The sequence below is a fragment of the Schistocerca serialis genome, chromosome 8, assembly GCF_023864345.2.
Source record: "Schistocerca serialis cubense isolate TAMUIC-IGC-003099 chromosome 8, iqSchSeri2.2, whole genome shotgun sequence".
Lineage (NCBI taxonomy): Eukaryota > Metazoa > Arthropoda > Insecta > Orthoptera > Acrididae > Schistocerca > Schistocerca serialis.
This window is the reverse complement of record NC_064645.1, coordinates 268,585,403-268,603,987: the sequence shown is the minus strand read 5'-3', so window position 1 is coordinate 268,603,987 and position 18,585 is coordinate 268,585,403.

Here is an 18,585-nt window from a genome sequence, read left to right as displayed (position 1 = left end):
TCTAACCACTGCGCCACCTCGCTCGGTCTGAATAGTATTCATTGACTCAATACCTGCACCCTGGTTCCTTAGAGGCACCTCTCCTACTGCTGGCAGTTCCGCAAGGTCAGCCGCTGTACCTTAGGAAGTAGCTCTGCAGGGTCTCTGCCTGCAGCCCCTGTTGTGGCGTACTGATAGTTCCACAGATCAAGGCTCACAAGCGACATCTACTATTCGACATGCAAATTTCACAGTCAGAACAGAGAAGGTTGAATGTAAATGTCGTGTGACTATGGCCTCCCGTCGGGTTGACCGTTCGCCGTGTGCAAGTCTTTGGATATGACGCCACTCCAGCGACTTGCTAGTCGATGGGGATTGAATGATGATGATGAGGACAATACAACACCCAGTTCCTGAGCGGAGAAAATCTCCGACCCAGCCGGGAATCGAACCCGGGCCCTTAGGATTGACATTCTGTCACGCTGACCACTTTTTTTTTATTGAACAAACTGACTGTACACATACGTACACAATGCAACAGTTCGTCAAGGTACAATTTAAAAATATACAAATGATTTTTAGTTTAACAAAAATATTAGAAAAACATTAAATAGAACAAAATATAATACATACTGTACTTTTTTTTGTAGATGCGTGAGAAAGTAGATAAGGGTGTTGCATCATGTGACGGGTAGGCATGGCACACCCCAACTTTGAGGGGAGTCAAGAAAGACGCTGCCGAGATAACCAGCAAACGTTTGTCGGTAAGATGGTTTTCGTGTGAGGGTGCTATGCGCTGCCACAACTTTGTACCAGAAGTCGAGGACTGTATGCGGACCACTCTGAAAGAGGTGTTCTAAAGCCTGTTCTCGAAACCAGATGAGTGTATGGTGCTTGGCAAGAGTTTAGTGAAATGTCTGGGGCAACAACAAGAAATCTAGGGTTACCGTCGTTGGCGGGGCACGGAGGTAAAAGCCTATGGTTCCTTGGATGAGGAGCCAAACGTTTCGTTTCAGGGGGCACGTAAGACGGTGCTCGTCGGTGTCTTCAAGCTGACAGTCAGGGCAGAGTAGGGAGGTGGCTAGTCCTATGCAATAAAGTCGACTATTGCCACTCAACTACCGTGGGCGGACAACAGAGAAGGTTAATAATTAGGAAAAGATGGCTTGACTTTTACAATCACTGATATCATTACCGTGATTAGCAACCAGTATAAATCGAGAGATTGAAACATGACTATGATTGTGATTAATGGAATGCTTAAACTGAGATTTATCAGTCAAGGAACAGATTGGTCCCTCTCACTCCCACAGTTTTGGGAACATGCCAGAGCCTGAGAATGTGAATATGTGGTAAGCGCTGATGAAAGACGATTGTCCCTGAGCCATTCGAGCTTCAAACAAATGTGAACGTCCTGCAGGATGGGGCAGCACCACACTGGAGTTTACATCTTCGTGACTTCGTGGACCAAACATTTCCACAGTGGTGAACAGGCCATGATGGACCAACCAAGTCGCCACCACCATCTCCATTCTCAGCCACTCCTAAATTCAAAAAAATGGCTCTGAGCACTATGGGACTTAACATCTATGGTCATCAGTCCCCTAGAACTTAGAACTACTTAAACCTAACTAACCTAAGGACATCACACAACACCCAGCCATGTGGGATCATGTGACAGGCTTAATGCACGCCACATCTGCACGTGATGTTGTCAATGTTAGTGAAAGAATTATGGATACAACAGCCTCTATTACTCATTTACCTGTGCAAGCATCGGTTAAGATGTTCGTACAGTATCGCCTAGACACTTAACTGGTTACGAAAGAAGCGCATGTAGATGATCTAACAACCCTACCACAACAAAGGTCAAAAATTAATTATGATTGTAGTGTTGCTCACGCTGCTAAATATTGCACTTTAGGGCAACAACAAAGTTATATTATGTGGCAAGTGTCATTAGAACACAGTTAATAAAGTCATTTCTTGAAATAATGGATAAACTAGGCACTCATTTTTCGTGTTTCCCACGCTGGTCTCGTTGTGAACTCATGGCTAAATCGTAGAAAATCTAGGTAGTGATGATTCCAAGCTCGGATGCAAGGAGGCCTAGGTGTTATTCTGCGATATTCCAAAGTTTTATAGATGTGTTTCATAAACCATTCTTGAAGATTAAACTTTTGCAAGTTAGGAAAATGGCGATGTAAAAACGTAATCAGCACTCCGAATTTAAATTACACTTCTTTTTTATTACTTTTGTTGCAATATAACGTAATTCGTTCCAAAACATCACTTCACAATATAATACATACTTGAAAATATCTTCCTCACTGTTAAAGTTTACATTTCATAAACTGACTACAATTTACGTCTTTTTAACATGTTGACCAAAACTTGACTCTCTAACAAACGCTTACGCGCCCAAAAATCAGAGCTACAAGTACGTCAAAAATCATAGTGACAAAAGAAAGAATACACATAAGAATAATTTCATTGCAATATATAGATATCGATGCATCGAAATGTAATCAAATCTGAGTGTTGTCACAGAAATATGTTAACTATCTTACAGAAACACAGTAGAATATTGTTGATATCGAGAGGTTGAGGTGAGGTGCCGTAATGGTTACGTAATTCAAGTACCATTACAATGGGTACTGTTTTTTTGTTCAAATCTTTTTAAGTTACTTTACATGATGCAGAAAACTGCTTGTATCTATGTATCTGTAATTGGATTTGGAAATCAGGGAGGATTCATGTGTACATCCTGTACTTTTCGCGACAAAAGATTTTGAACTTCAAGTGCTGTGATAAGGAGCAATACAGCGAGATTTACGTAGTGAAGTTTGTTATTCGTATGCCTCATTTTCCGAGCTGACTAAGGTCTTATTGTTTCCCACTCGTTAGTTCGAACACGCACTGCGTGACATAACTCAAAAAGAAGAAGAAGGAAAAAAAAGATGCATTACGAAAGAATTATCCGAATGGGTCCGAAATTGGTAGATGTGAGCACATGTAAAGCCAAAAAAAGATTACAGTTTTACGAAAATTAGATGATTTATTCAACAGAAAGTGTTTTACAAATGCGGCAAGTCAGTATCAAGTTAGTCTATCTCTGGACCTTATGCAAACAGTTGTTTGGCTCGGTATTAATTGGCAGAATTGTTGCATGTGCATATCCCTATCGCGCAAAATTCTGTCCAACTGTGGCTTTAGAGCGCCAAACTCTCAAGCCGCTTAGAGGGTCCTGCCCACAATGCCCAAAACGTTCACAACTGGCGAGAGATCCGGCGACCTTTATGGCCAAGCTAGGGTTTGGCAAGCACGAAGACATGTAGCAGAAACTGTCGCCGTGTGCGAGCGGACATTATCTTGCAAAAATGTAAGCCCAGGATCGTTTGCCATGGAGAGCAACAAAACATATAGTCGATGTACGGCTGTGCTGTTAGGATGCAGCGGATGACAACCAAGAGGTCCTCCTATGAAATGAAACACACCCCTGACCATCACTCTTGGCTGTCGGGCCGTACGGCGACCGACAATCATGCTGGTATTCCACCGCTGTCCAACGCCCTCCAGACATGTCTTTGCTGGCCTACGGAGCTCTGTTCGAACCGAGATTCATCACTGAAGACAGTTCCACTCCAATTAGATTCCAACCCGAATGTGATCGATACAACTGCAAACGGGGTTGTTGGTTTACGGAGGTCAATGGTAGTCGGTGCAAGGGGCGACATGAGCTTCGCCTCCCTTTCTGTGAGCAGCCTACTAATTGGCCTTGTGGTCACTGAAGCACCAGTTGCACATTGGATCGATGATAACGATGAATTCGAGGCTGTGAGTGCCTCTCTGAAGATTTCTAGGTCATCTCCTTCTGTCTTCTCTTTGGGACGACCGCTTCCTTCTTGAAGCTATGTTCGGCCATGGGTCACCCCATTCCTGCCAACATCTTCGAATAGTGGCACCGCTCCTATTCAAATATCGATTGATTCCCTGATTACTCCAACCGGCTTCTTTGAGCCCAACTACACGTCCTCTCTCAAATGCTGACACCTGCGTATATTGTTCACGCACCCGGCTCGGAGGCGTGGTTAATGTTTGAGTACACGGAATGAAATTTGAAAGGACGTTAGGCTCTTGACCCCTATTTACTATCCTTAACAGCTCTGCCTGTAGCGTCAAACATTAATCCATACAGCGCCAAAGTTGACAATTTTGCGTTATCGTCAATATCTGCATGAATATCAATTTGTGAGCAATTTGCACAGATGTGACTCAGTCCGAATGGAGTTATGCAAATTGGTCGCAAATCGATATCGAAACAGGTACTGACGGAAAAGAGTGAGTGATTCACTGTGAAGGAGGGTGAAGGATGTGTGAGGATGGGTAGTAACCACATGCAGCATTGTTTATAGTGTCTGTTTATATGTAACATGCATATGGGAATTAGAGGATAGATTGGCACATATCTCAACAGGTACTGGTTTCCGGATATATCATTATCCTTCTAGTTTTGGTGAGTACCACCTCCTGTATGGATATGTGATACTTTTTTTTTAAATCTCACTTTACAAAAACAAGTCGTTGTTTAACGTTGTTACCAAAAATTTCGAAAATTACATTACTAATTTGCTTCAGATTTTCAGACAATAGTCTCAAAACCGAGTGCGGGAGAGATAGTGCTGAGCTGCGAAAATGTGCTGTATCGTTTCCTTTCTTGTACTCAATTTTAATTACAATAGCCGGTCATTTAAACCATTAGACAACTGATTTCTCCCATACATATTCTTTCTCTTTGTATATAATTTCAAACAAAAGCCGGCCGTAGTGGCCGAGCGGTTCTAGGCGCTACAGTATGAAACCGCGCGACCGCTACGGTCGCAGGTTCGAATCTACCTGATTTGGTAGATTTTCCATTATCTTTATTTACAGTATGTCTTAATTTTTGTTGTAAAGTATTGTTAGTTGTAAATGCTATTGTTATTCCAGAATTTTTGAATAAATTAGTAATTCTATCTGATATGTTTCCCATATATGTCATCTTCATATATTTTGGATTACCTATTAGTGGAGTACTTTGTGATTGTTGTACTTTATTAAAAATGATATCTACCTGTCATGTGTCAAAAGAGTTGGTTTTTGCAATTTGTTTTAAGATGGTCATTTCCTTTTTGATCTCATTAGCTTCTAGTGGTAATTTTAGTATTCGGTGTATCATAGACTTAAAAAATGCTTTTTTATACTTGTCAGGATGACATGATGTGGCATTAATAATAACATCAGTGGTTGTAGGTTTCCTGTATATGGTGAATAAATGTGTCCCATTGTTATTAGTTATAGTGAGATCTAGGTAGTTAATAGATTTTCGATTTTCATGCTCAACTGTAAATAGTAACTTTGGATGCATAGAGTTTAATTTTATAGCAAGTTTCTCAATTTCATCTTTTGAACCATTATAAAGCAATAATGTATCATCTACATATCGCTTGTAATATACAATTTTATTTGCGATATCAGGGTTATTTTTCAGGAATTGCATCTCAATGTGGTTCACGAAAATGTCTGCAACTGTCCCAGCTAAAGAATTTCCCATTGCTAAGCCATCTTTCTGACAATAGATTTTAGTATTAAAAGAGAAATAATTGTAATCTAAAGTGCATTCAAGCAGTTCTATAAATTCGATTATTTCTTCTTTAGTCATATTTTTGTATTGTATTAAGTTATCCCTAATTATATTAATCGTCTCATTAATGGGTATAATTGTATATAAATTTTTAATATCAAATGAGGCGAAACTTGCACTGGGTGGAATGTCTATATTGTGGATTTGTTGTGCTAGTTCATAACTGTTTTTGATACTGAAATTGCTGTCATATGTATAGAATGCTTTCAAAATTTTATTAAGTTTCATATTTAGTTTATGTGAAGGACTACTTTTGTAGTTGACAATAGGTCGTATAGATTTCTCTTTTTTATGTAGTTTAATCTGTGATCTTAATTTAGGTATTTGGGGATTCATATTTTTCATCATATTCTTTTCTTCAGGGGTCAAGAGGTGATTATTTTCATCGATCAATTTCTTGACCTTTAACTGGAACTTTGGAGTGGGGTCTTTAGTTACTTCAACGATCCCATTTTCATTAAAAAAATGAGAGTGTTTTAAATATATAATCGTCTTCTTTAATAATAAGGGTATTTCCTTTATCGGCCTTTACCACAATTGCTTTCTCTGCTAGTAGTTTATTATTGATATTTTTAAGTGTTTTATGTTCGGTTTTTTTATGCAGTTTATTTTTCTCTTTTAAAATTAAATCCTTCGTTTTTAGGGCTATCTTGCATGCTTCGGGTTTATTTATTCTGTTTGATGTTTCTACAGAACAGTTGTTACGATCTGTTATCAAAAGTTTCACTAGCAAAATCTGCTTCATTTGGTTTCATATTTTTATAGTTTCTGTAAGTCATATGATACGCAAGCGTATGTGAGTGGCAAGTGTGTTAACGAAGTTTATTATGTTGCACGCAATATTTAGAATTATTGTTGGGAGTGGATTGTACATGTATGATATCGTGTCCTGTCTGTGTGCCCTGTGACTTCTCTTCGTATTCACGAGCCATTCTGACATGCTTGAAGCCACTGGATCATCATATATATTTGTTCACTGATTTGCATAGATGGCCATCTGAGTAAAATATTAGGTCGTATTTTGGTAAGGTTCTGCTTTATCCATTTTTATTAAGTTAATACTTCTGCCGTTCATTGGCCATCTTTCTCCGTTCCGTTTGTTTTCGCTGTAATCTTTTAGGCGTCCCTACTTGCTCGTCGTTAAAACTAAAACTTTAAAGTCTTCCTTGTTGATTGACTGGAAGTTCTTGTTGTCAAGTACCATGGAATTTTTTATTAAATTACTACAACATTGCATTTTACCGCCAAAAGTTTGCATCCAAAGTGGTCGTTATTGATGTAACGAATTTCTATTCGTATTTCATCATGGTTAATTGTGATAACTTTAACTAAATTTTAAGTCATTCACAGGAACTAAGAGCAATATGTACATCCAGTTAATCTACGATGGAAGCTTTTCATTTTGATCTCGCCTTGCACGTTATTTTTGGAGAGATATACTTTACAGTTCAAGTCGAAACAACAAAACAGGAAACTTATGATCACTTTTGTCATTTGGCACAAATGATTCTTAAATGTTGTGTGACTCACTTCATTTGTTTAAATTAGCATTTGAGAGTTGGTACGTTTTTCGAACTGCATTGCGATTTTCTAGATTGCCTCTCAACTGGATTTCCGTAGTTAAGAGTACGCCAACATGTTTCTTCTCTGTACTTGATTTTAAGTAATTATTGTTTGCGCTACCGCCCTACACTTGAATGTCTTACTCGTTACCTGTTAGCAGTTACGTTTGTTACGCTTACTAGTTTGTGTGGTAGTAAAGTTGGTTTGTCTAAAATTGTTTACATTGTCTGGGCCAGTAGCTTTCCACTGACTGGACAGTGACCACATCTGAGCTATCTGAAAAGAATAAACCAAAGATCTGATAATTCATTTAAGCATGGTTGTGAAGGAAAATAGTGTCATGTTGTATGAGCGTGAAACAGACAACCATTAGTGACATATGATAGGAATTTCTTACAGAATAAAACAATCTCTGGAACACTGAGAGAAGAAAGGCTGTGAAATAAACTTAATGCAATATCAAATAAGATTTCCTTGTAGGAAACTCAGGCAGCTTCCTCGTAGGAGTTGGTCTAAGCGATACCAACCACAGCTCAGGAACGTGAAGCAGTAGGTGAAACGGCAACGGAACTGACTTAATAACAGAGGAACACCAATAAGGTAAGGAGGCCACATGAGGACTTCCGGGAATATAGCGCTCCTGATTGGTTGCAAAGAGAACCTCTCGCGGAACTTGATGGATCTGCAGTTGCAGAGACGCTTAACGCCATTGGCAGGTTCCGGTATGGAACATGTCCGGGAGTGCTGCGTGCAGAGCCTGGATCTAGGGAAGACCGCACTAGCCCATTTTAACATGGCTGCTTGTCTCCTGGGATGCCGGTTTTCGTGAGCCGCAGCTTATCACTACCAGCAGTGTAGGGTGCATGAATTTCTAATTACACACATCAAAAATAGTTTTGCATCATATCGGTTCCGAGAGTTCTGGACCCTGTACAGAAAATTGGAATAGAGATCTACATAATTTCCACCCTTTTTCTTGCTTCATGGGCATGATGTTTATGTTGATCTCTATTCCAATTTTCTGTACAGGTCCCAGAACTCTCGGAACCGAGATGATGCAAAACTTTTTTTGTACCACCATACAGCGAAACCTTAGGGGGGATGGTCCAGATTTCGGTACACACTGGCACCTCTAATACCCAGTAGCACGTCCTCTTGCATTGATGCATGCCTACATTCGTAGTGGAATGCTATCCACCGGTTTATCGAGGCACTGTTGGTCCAGATTGTCCCACTCCTCAAAAGCGATTCGGCGTAGATCCCTCAGAGTGGTTAGTGGGTCACGTCGTCCATAAATAGCTTTTTCAATCCATCCCAGGCATGATCTATTCCGTGGTAATATTCTAACCACAAGCCCATAAGGCATAAATAAAACTTTCTTGTTTCCTGTTGAGACCGACCACAAGAAAGAAAACAAAATGGCACTTTGTTGTGCGCACAATTTTTGTTTGAAAGAAATGGTTCAAATGGCTCTGAGCACTATGGGACTTAACTGCTGAGGTCATCACTAACCTAGAACTTAGAACTACTTAAACCTAACGAACCTAAGGACATCACACACTTCCATGCCCGAGACAGGATTCGAACCTACGACCGTAGCGGTCGCGCGGTTTCATACTGTAGCGCCTAGAACCGCTCGGCCACTACGGCCGGCTTTTGTTTGAAATTATATACAAAGAGAAAGAATATGTATGGGAGAAATCAGTTGTCTAATGGTTTAAATGACCGGCTATTGTAATTAAAATTGAGTACAAGAAAGGAAACGATACAGCACATTTTCGCAGCTCAGCACTATCTCTCCCGCACTCGGTTTTGAGACTATTGTCTGAAAATCTGAAGCAAATCAGTAATGTAATTTTCGAAATTTTTGGTAACAACGTTAAACAACGACTTGTTTTTGTAAAGTGAGATTTAAAAAAAAAGTATCACATATCCATACAGGAGGTGGTACTCACCAAAACTAGAAGGATAATGATATATCCGGAAACCAGTACCTGTTGAGATATGTGCCAATCTATCCTCTAATTCCCATATGCATGTTACATATAAACAGACACTATAAACAATGCTGCATGTGGTTACTACCCATCCTCACACATCCTTCACCCTCCTTCACAGTGAATCACTCACTCTTTTCCGTCAGTACCTGTTTCGATATCGATTTGCGACCAATTTGCATAACTCCATTCGGACTGAGTCACATCTGTGCAAATTGCTCACAAATTGATATTCATGCAGATATTGACGATAACGCAAAATTGTCAACTTTGGCGCTGTATGGATTAATGTTTGACGCTACAGGCAGAGCTGTTAAGGATAGTAAATAGGGGTCAAGAGCCTAACGTCCTTTCAAATTTCATTCCGTGTACTCAAACATTAACCACGCCTCCGAGCCGGGTGCGTGAACAATATACGCAGGTGTCAGCATTTGAGAGAGGACGTGTAGTTGGGCTCAAAGAAGCCGGTTGGAGTAATCAGGGAATCAATCGATATTTGAATAGGAGCGGTGCCACTATTCGAAGATGTTGGCAGGAATGGGGTGACCCATGGCCGAACATAGCTTCAAGAAGGAAGCGGTCGTCCCAAAGAGAAGACAGAAGGAGATGACCTAGAAATCTTCAGAGAGGCACTCACAGACTCGAATTCATCGTTATCATCGATCCAATGTGCAACTGGTGCTTCAGTGACCACAAGGCCAATTAGTAGGCTGCTCACAGAAAGGGAGGCGAAGCTCATGTCGCCCCTTGCACCGACTACCATTGACCTCCGTAAACCAACAACCCCGTTTGCAGTTGTATCGATCACATTCGGGTTGGAATCTAATTGGAGTGGAACTGTCTTCAGTGATGAATCTCGGTTCGAACAGAGCTCCGTAGGCCAGCAAAGACATGTCTGGAGGGCGTTGGACAGCGGTGGAATACCAGCATGATTGTCGGTCGCCGTACGGCCCGACAGCCAAGAGTGATGGTCAGGGGTGTGTTTCATTTCATAGGAGGACCTCTTGGTTGTCATCCGCTGCATCCTAACAGCACAGCCGTACATCGACTATATGTTTTGTTGCTCTCCATGGCAAACGATCCTGGGCTTACATTTTTGCAAGATAATGTCCGCTCGCACACGACGACAGTTTCTGCTACATGTCTTCGTGCTTGCCAAACCCTAGCTTGGCCATAAAGGTCGCCGGATCTCTCGCCAGTTGTGAACGTTTTGGGCATTGTGGGCAGGACCCTCCAAGCGGCTTGAGAGTTTGGCGCTCTAAAGCCACAGTTGGACAGAATTTTGCGCGATAGGGATATGCACATGCAACAATTCTGCCAATTAATACCGAGCCAAACAACTGTTTGCATAAGGTCCAGAGATAGACTAACTTGATACTGACTTGCCGCATTTGTAAAACACTTTCTGTTGAATAAATCATCTAATTTTCGTAAAACTGTAATCTTTTTTTGGCTTTACATGTGCTCACATCTACCAATTTCGGACCCATTCGGATAATTCTTTCGTAATGCATCTTTTTTTTCCTTCTTCTTCTTTTTGAGTTATGTCACGCAGTGCGTGTTCGAACTAACGAGTGGGAAACAATAAGACCTTAGTCAGCTCGGAAAATGAGGCATACGAATAACAAACTTCACTACGTAAATCTCGCTGTATTGCTCCTTATCACAGCACTTGAAGTTCAAAATCTTTTGTCGCGAAAAGTACAGGATGTACACATGAATCCTCCCTGATTTCCAAATCCAATTACAGATACATAGATACAAGCAGTTTTCTGCATCATGTAAAGTAACTTAAAAAGATTTGAACAAAAAAACAGTACCCATTGTAATGGTACTTGAATTACGTAACCATTACGGCACCTCACCTCAACCTCTCGATATCAACAATATTCTACTGTGTTTCTGTAAGATAGTTAACATATTTCTGTGACAACACTCAGATTTGATTTCATTTCGATGCATCGATATCTATATATTGCAATGATATATTCTTATGTGTATTCTTTCTTTTGTCACTATGATTTTTGACGTACTTGTAGCTCTGATTTTTGGGCGCGTAAGCGTTTGTTAGAGAGTCAAGTTTTGGTCAACATGTTAAAAAGACGTAAATTGTAGTCAGTTTATGAAATTTAAACTTTAACAGTGAGGAAGATATTTTCAAGTATGTATTATATTGTGAAGTGATGTTCTGGAACGAATTACGTTATATTGTAACAAAAGTAATAAAAAAGAAGTGTAATTTAAATTCGGAGTGCTGATTACGTTTTTACATCGCCATTTTCCTAACTTGCAAAAGTTTAATCTTCAAGAATGGTTTATGAAACACATCTATAAAACTTTGGAATATCGCAGAATAACACCTAGGCCTCCTTGCATCCGAGCTTAGAATCATCACTACCTAGATTTTCTACGATTGAGCCATGAGTTCACAACGAGACCAGCGTGGGAAACACGAAAAGATGAGTATCTAGTTTATCCATTATTTCAAGAAATGACTTTATTAACTGTGTTCTAATGACACTTGCCACATAATATAACTTTGTTGTTGCCCTAAAATGCAATATTTAGCAGCTTGAGCAACACTACAATCATAATTAATTTTTGACCTTTGTTGTGGTAGGCAGTCGAGATGACAGGCATCTTATCCGCATGGCTGTAACGGATCGTGCAGCCACGTATCGATCCCTGAGTCAACAGGTGGGGACGTTTGCAAGACAACAACCATCTGCACGAACCGTTCGACGAAGTTTGCAGCAGCATGGACTATCAGCTCGGAGACCATAGCTGCGGTTACCTTGACGCTGCATCACAAACAGAAGCGTCTGCGATGGTGTACTCAACGACGAATCTGGATGCACCAATGACAAAACGTCATTTTTTTCTGATGAATCCAGGTTCTGTTTACAGCATCATGGCAGTCGCATCCGTGTTTTCCGACAATGTGGTGAACGCACATTGGAAGCATGTATTCGTCATCGCCATACTGGCGTATCACCCGGCGTGATGGTATGTGGTGCCACTGGTTACACGTCTCGGTCACCTCTTGTTCGCAATGAGAGCACTTTGAACAGTGGACGTTACATTTCAGATGTGTTACGACCCGTGGCTCTACCCTTCACTCGATCCCTGCGAAACCCTACATTTAAGCAGGATAATGCACGACCGCATGTTTCAGGTCCTGTACGGGCCTTTGTGGATACAGAAAATTTCGACTGCTGCCCTGGCCAGCACATTCTCCAGATCTCTCACCAACTGAAAACGTCTGTTCAATGGTGGCCGAGCAACTGGCTCGTCACAATACACCAGTCGCTACTCTTGATGCACTGTTGTATCGTGTTGAAGTTGCGTGGGCAGCTGTACCTGCACACGCCGCCCAAGCTCTGTTTGACTCAATGCCTAGGCGTATCAAGGCCGTTACTACGGCCAGAGGTGGTTGTTCTGGGTACCGATTTCTCGGGCTCTATGCACCCAAATTGCGTGAAAATGTAGTCACATGTCAGTTCCAGTATATTAATTTGTCCAATGAATACCCGTTTGTCATCTGTATTTCTTCTTGATGTAGCAGTTTTAATGGCCAGTAGTGTATTTAAATGAAACAATGAGTATTAACACTAACAAACTAAAAGTAGGGTACATTAGAAGGTCAGTGGTGTATGTTGCAGGATTCTAGTGCCGGTTGTTTACAAGATACCGTATCTTAGAAAGTTCCCACCCCAGCGTTTGCACAATACCTATGGTAGCACACAATAAACAACAAGACAAGTGCATACACTAGTTAGGTGGATTCTGACAAGTAACGAGCAGTGGCAATACATGCTTTCTGTCTGGCATGGAACGAGTGCTGTACATGTACTAGCATTTCAGGTAAGTCGTTGCATATCATGGGGTACGTCTTTGTAGATAGTGTCTTTCAGATTTCCCCATAGAAAAAATTCTAAGCGCGTCAAATCTCGGGAATGGTCGGGCCAAGGTACAAGGTCCTCTGCGTCCAATCAAACAATTTGGAAACAGTTTGTGAAGACGTGCTATAGCAATTCTTGCACAGTGGTCTGGACAGCCATCATCTTGGTACCACAGGTTCCTCATAGTCTGCATATGAACTTCTTCTAGCAACCGCGGAAGATGGTCTGTTAGGAGGCCGCGATACATTTGCAAGTTCAGTGTTCTGTTAATGAAAGCAGGCCTATGAGCTGATGGTCCACTATCCCACACCACACGTTTACATTCCACGGACGCTGATGTTCCACGTGACAAAGCCAACAGAGATTGTCAATAAACCTATAGCGCATGTTTCCACAATTTACCTGGCCATGATTGGTAAATGTGGCTTCATCACTAAACAAGATACATAATACATCTGAAATATCCTATCTTAAAGTCTGTGTACAGATAAAACGATTCTCATAATTCCATGCAGCTCGTGATGAATAGAGACATGATAATAATGGAACCTACGTCAATGGAACAGACAGACAGACAGCTGCGTGACTTACGCCACTTCTTCGTGCGATTGTGCAGGAGGTAACGTGTGCGGATCAACTGCAATAGCACCAAGAGCATTAATTTCGCCCTCCTCTGTCATCACTTGTTTCCTTGTTTTACGCTGTCTGGGTGTTACACTACCACTTCCACATAACTAGTTGAAGAGGTCGGCAAATAATTGACAAGGCGGGTTACGTCTATTGCGATATCTTACTGCATCCACTGTACAATAATGAATTGCGTTCTTCCTACACCCTCCATACACCATTAGCATGGCAGTTTTTTCTGCATTCGTAAATCTCATCGTCAACTCACGGTTTACTGCTTGGACTGTCACACACGATCCGACTAGAAAGTCGCAATGCATTCAGTGAAAACACAAGCACACTATAAGCAAACATAACAACATTGTCTATCTACATCTACATACATACTCAGCAATCCACCATACGGTGCGTGGCGGAGGGTACCTCGTACCACAACTAGCATCTTCTCTCCCTGTTCCGCTCCCAAATAGAACGAGGGAAAAATGACTACCTATATGCCTCTGTACGAATCCTAATCTCTCTTATCCTATCTTATCTTTGTGGTCTTTCCGCGAAATATAAGTTGGCGGCCGTAAAACTGTACTGCAGACAGCCTAAAATGCTGGTTCTCTAAATTTCCTCAGTAGCGATTCACGAAAAGAACGCCTCCTTTCCTCTAGAGTCTCCCACCCGAGTTCCTGAAGCATTTTCGTAACACTCGCGTGATGATCAAACCTACCAGTAACAAATCTAGCAGCCCGCCTCTGAATTGCTTCTATGTCCTCCCTCAATCCGGCCTGATAGGGATCCCAAACGCTCGAGCGGTACTCAAGAATAGGTCGTATTAGTATTTTATAAGCGGTCTCCTTTACAGATGAACCACATCTTCCTAAAATTCTACCAATGAACCGAAGACGACCAAATGATCATTTATATAGACAGAAAACAACAGCGGACCTACCACACTTCCCTGGGGCACTGCAGATGATACCCTCACCTCCGATGAACACTCACCATCGAGAACAACGTACTGGGTTCTATTACTTAAGAAGTCTTCAAGCCAGTCACCGAGTCAAACGATTTCCGGAAGTCAAGGAATATGGCATCCGTCTGATATCCTTCATCCATGGTTCGCAAGATATCATGTGAAAAAAGGGCGAGTTGCGTTTCGCAGGAGCGATGCTTTCTAAAGCTGATGCATGGACAGCAACTTCTAGGTCTCAAGGAAATTCATTATATTCGAACTGAGAATATGTTCGAGAATCCTGCAACAAACCGATGTTAAGGATATTGGTCTGCAATTTTGATAATCCGTCCTTCTACCCTTCTCATATACAGGTGTCACCTGCGCTTTTTTCCAGTCGCTCGGGACTTTACGTTGGGCAAGAGATTCGTGATAAATGCAAGATAAGTAAGGAGCCAATGCAGTAGAGTACTCTCTGTAAAGCCGAATTGGAATCCCATCAGGACCTGGCGATTTATTTATTTTCAACCCATTCAGCTGCAACGAGACAGGTTGAACGGCACAAACAAGTGTTGGTGTGCAAACATTTGAATATAGGATATCTCGTACACGACTTGCACTAGAAACCTGCAAAAAACACCGCTTGCATCCTAATTTACCCTAATTTCAGTTTGATGACGTCAATAGACATTGTTCCATTTACAAAGGTGTGTATGCACAAAATATACACTTTATATTATTACAGTATTCATGTTTGGCTAACAATCCCCTGACTACCAATCCATTCTGTGAAAACCACACACAAATAACTCTATCTATTTCCGCAATATTTATTGTGCAAGTTTTAGGAGATTCGTCCTGTGTATTCCATACTGCACTTCAGTAGACATGTAACAGCATGAGCATTTTCGAATGTAAATTTGTGTCAGAATTTGAAACCAATGCGTGAATAACTTCTGTAAATGTAAGACTACAACAAATGAAGATATATATTTGTTGATGGACCCAGGCGAGGCGTAAAGCTTTGTGTCGTGCAATGATCAAGGATATACGAGCGGGCCTTCGGCTGCGAAAGCAACATCGATGATGTTTCGTTGAATAGTTCTCACACTGACACTCGTTGATGGCCCAGCACTGAAATCTGCAGCAATTTGCAGAAGGGCTGCACTTCTGTTACGTTGAACCATTCTCTTTAGTCATAGTTGCTTCCGTTCTTGCAAGATCTTTTTCCGGCTTCAGCAATGCCGGAGATCTGATGTGGTACAAGGTTCCTGATGTCCACGGTACGCTCGTGAAATCGTCGTACGGGAAAATCCCAACTTCATCGCTGCCTCTGGGACGCTGTGTGGCATCGCTCGTGCGCCGACTATAGCGCTACGTTCAAACTTACTTAAATCTTGATAACCTGCCATTGTAGCAGCAGTAACCTATCTCACAACTACGCCAGACACTTGTTGCCTGAATAGGCGTTGCCGACCGCAGTCCTGTATTCTGCCTGTTTACATACCTCTGTATTTGAATGCGCATGCCTATGCCAGTTTCTTTGGCCCTTCAGTGTAGCAAAATGGTTCAAATGGCTCTGATCACTATGGGACTTCACATCTAAGGTCATCAGTCCCCTACAACTTAGAACTACTTAAACCTAACTAACCTAAGGACATCACACATCCATGCCCGAGACAGGATTCGAACCTGCTACCGTAGCGGTCACGTGGTTCCACACTGAAGCGCCTACAATAGCTCAGCCACACCGGCCGGCTCAGTGTAGCACTTTAGCTGCCATTTTCTGCGTGTATGGTTTCATTCGCGTTTGTAAGTGTTACCAACTTACTCAGCTTTTGCTTTCAGTTGCATTTTCTGTGACTGTGTGTGCCGATGTAAGTTCTGCATGTGTATGTGTGTGTGTGTGTGTGTGTGTGTGTGTGATTGTGTGTGTTTATGTGTGATGATATATCAGGCCACCCACTGAAGATACTCTTTAACTAAGGCGAAATGCGTCTGTCTACACACGATCAATTAAAAAAAAAGAAATCTTTGTATACAGTATGTAAAAGGCGTTTTTCTATTAAATTACTGTAATTCATTTACATTTTTTGTATAGATTGTCATTTTACAACATTCTTTTCTGTGGAATCAAAAGATTATTCTCATGAGAATATTTAGTAACAGATGGGTATTTTTTACGGTCTACAGCAACAATCTGTAAAATAAATCAACTATTTCTCATATTCGTCTGTTGTGAGAATTTTGATTGAGTTTGACACCTCTGCCTACAGTGTCATTCAAAAGCTTTTGAATTTTGTAATGCGAGTCGTCGTCTCATATGGAAGGGTCTTTGTGAAGAGAAATGGTAATGACAGAAAACGCCATGAAGTAAAATTTGATAAATCGTGTTACAAAAGATGAAAAATTAATATTTGCAAAAAAGATCACTTTTGTGCATAATGCACCTTTTCATTTCATCTCTTCTTCTTCGTCTACACCGTTTTCTATTTCCATGGTAACTTGTATATTTGCTTTGACCTGTGTTGAGACACTGTCGTCAACCAAAGCTAACAATACAGTTTCTGGAGCTAAGTAAGAGAGGTGATTTTACATTATTTTTACAGCTTTGCTGATTACTGGAGCAATATCCTGATAATTTATCAGTCGACTCAGGAATGGGAGATCATGGTAATTTGCCTTAATTGTTTCTGTGGTCAGAAACCAGGCTCGGACATAAACTGTGCAAGAAAAATACATATTCATGTTAGTGAGTTCTTCTCCATGTCAGATAAGCGAAATTTTTCTTGAAACATGTATAACTTGAATGTATATATGGTTCTTGCTCTCTACCTAGAATGCGTTACACGTCCTGGGGTGCAAAACGATATCCCTTTGTCTGAAATGCCACAAATATAGACCATCATTAGAAAACCGAGAATAATAGACAGTACATCATCAGTTACTTCACTGCAACCGGTTGTGTAGCGTTTTTGTCAATTTTCGACCAGCTTACTCTAAATTTCTTGCAAAGTTCCATATCCAGGTCAGAAGCTGCTTCCATCAATGAATCGAAAAGGTCCTTGCGACCAGTTCAAAAATTTGATGACGGAAAGGGAGATATAGCAAATCACGAGTGAACCTGTTTTCTGGATTTGTACTGCAGCCATTTACTCGACCTGTAGTGCTTGCTGTCGTATCACAGAAAAGTAAATGAATTTTGTCAGATATACCTAACTAATCTACCGCATGATAAACAGCCATGGCCTGATATTGTGCAGAAGATATTGGGTTTGCAGGGGCTGCCAACAACTGTTCCTTGTCCTGAAAGGTTACTACCACTGCCAGTCTATCTACCCCTTCAACAAATTTGAGTGGAGGGAGAAACTTTCCATCCTATTGCAACACTAATTCTTGGCAATCATATAGGTTAAATTTGTACTGAACTTCTGCATGTCACGCTTCTAAAAGTTTTTTCTGAAAAGAAGTATGATTTGTAACAAGGTTTTCAGTTACATCCGACCACGTCATCCAATCCTACACGATTTACTCACCCACACCGATCATACCTTCTCGACCTATATTATTGCTGCTGGCCTTTACTTCCGTAGCTGTATCACGATGAATTCTGGCAGTGGCGTCGCTTTATTGACTCTCTCCATTGTGGTTAGTCCCTCTTTCACAGCATAGCCGCCCTGAAAGCAAATGCATTCTGATGTTATCCTCCCATCTCCTAACCTCCTTGGTGGCATCACTATAGCAATTTTCGACACACCGGAATTGACCATTCCCTACACAACACACTTTACCCGGGCATCCAATTCTGCATTTCACAGGCAAATCTAGGACTACTCACGTACCGACTCGGAAACCTATAGAAAATCAATTGCTACCCATACTGGAAACCGT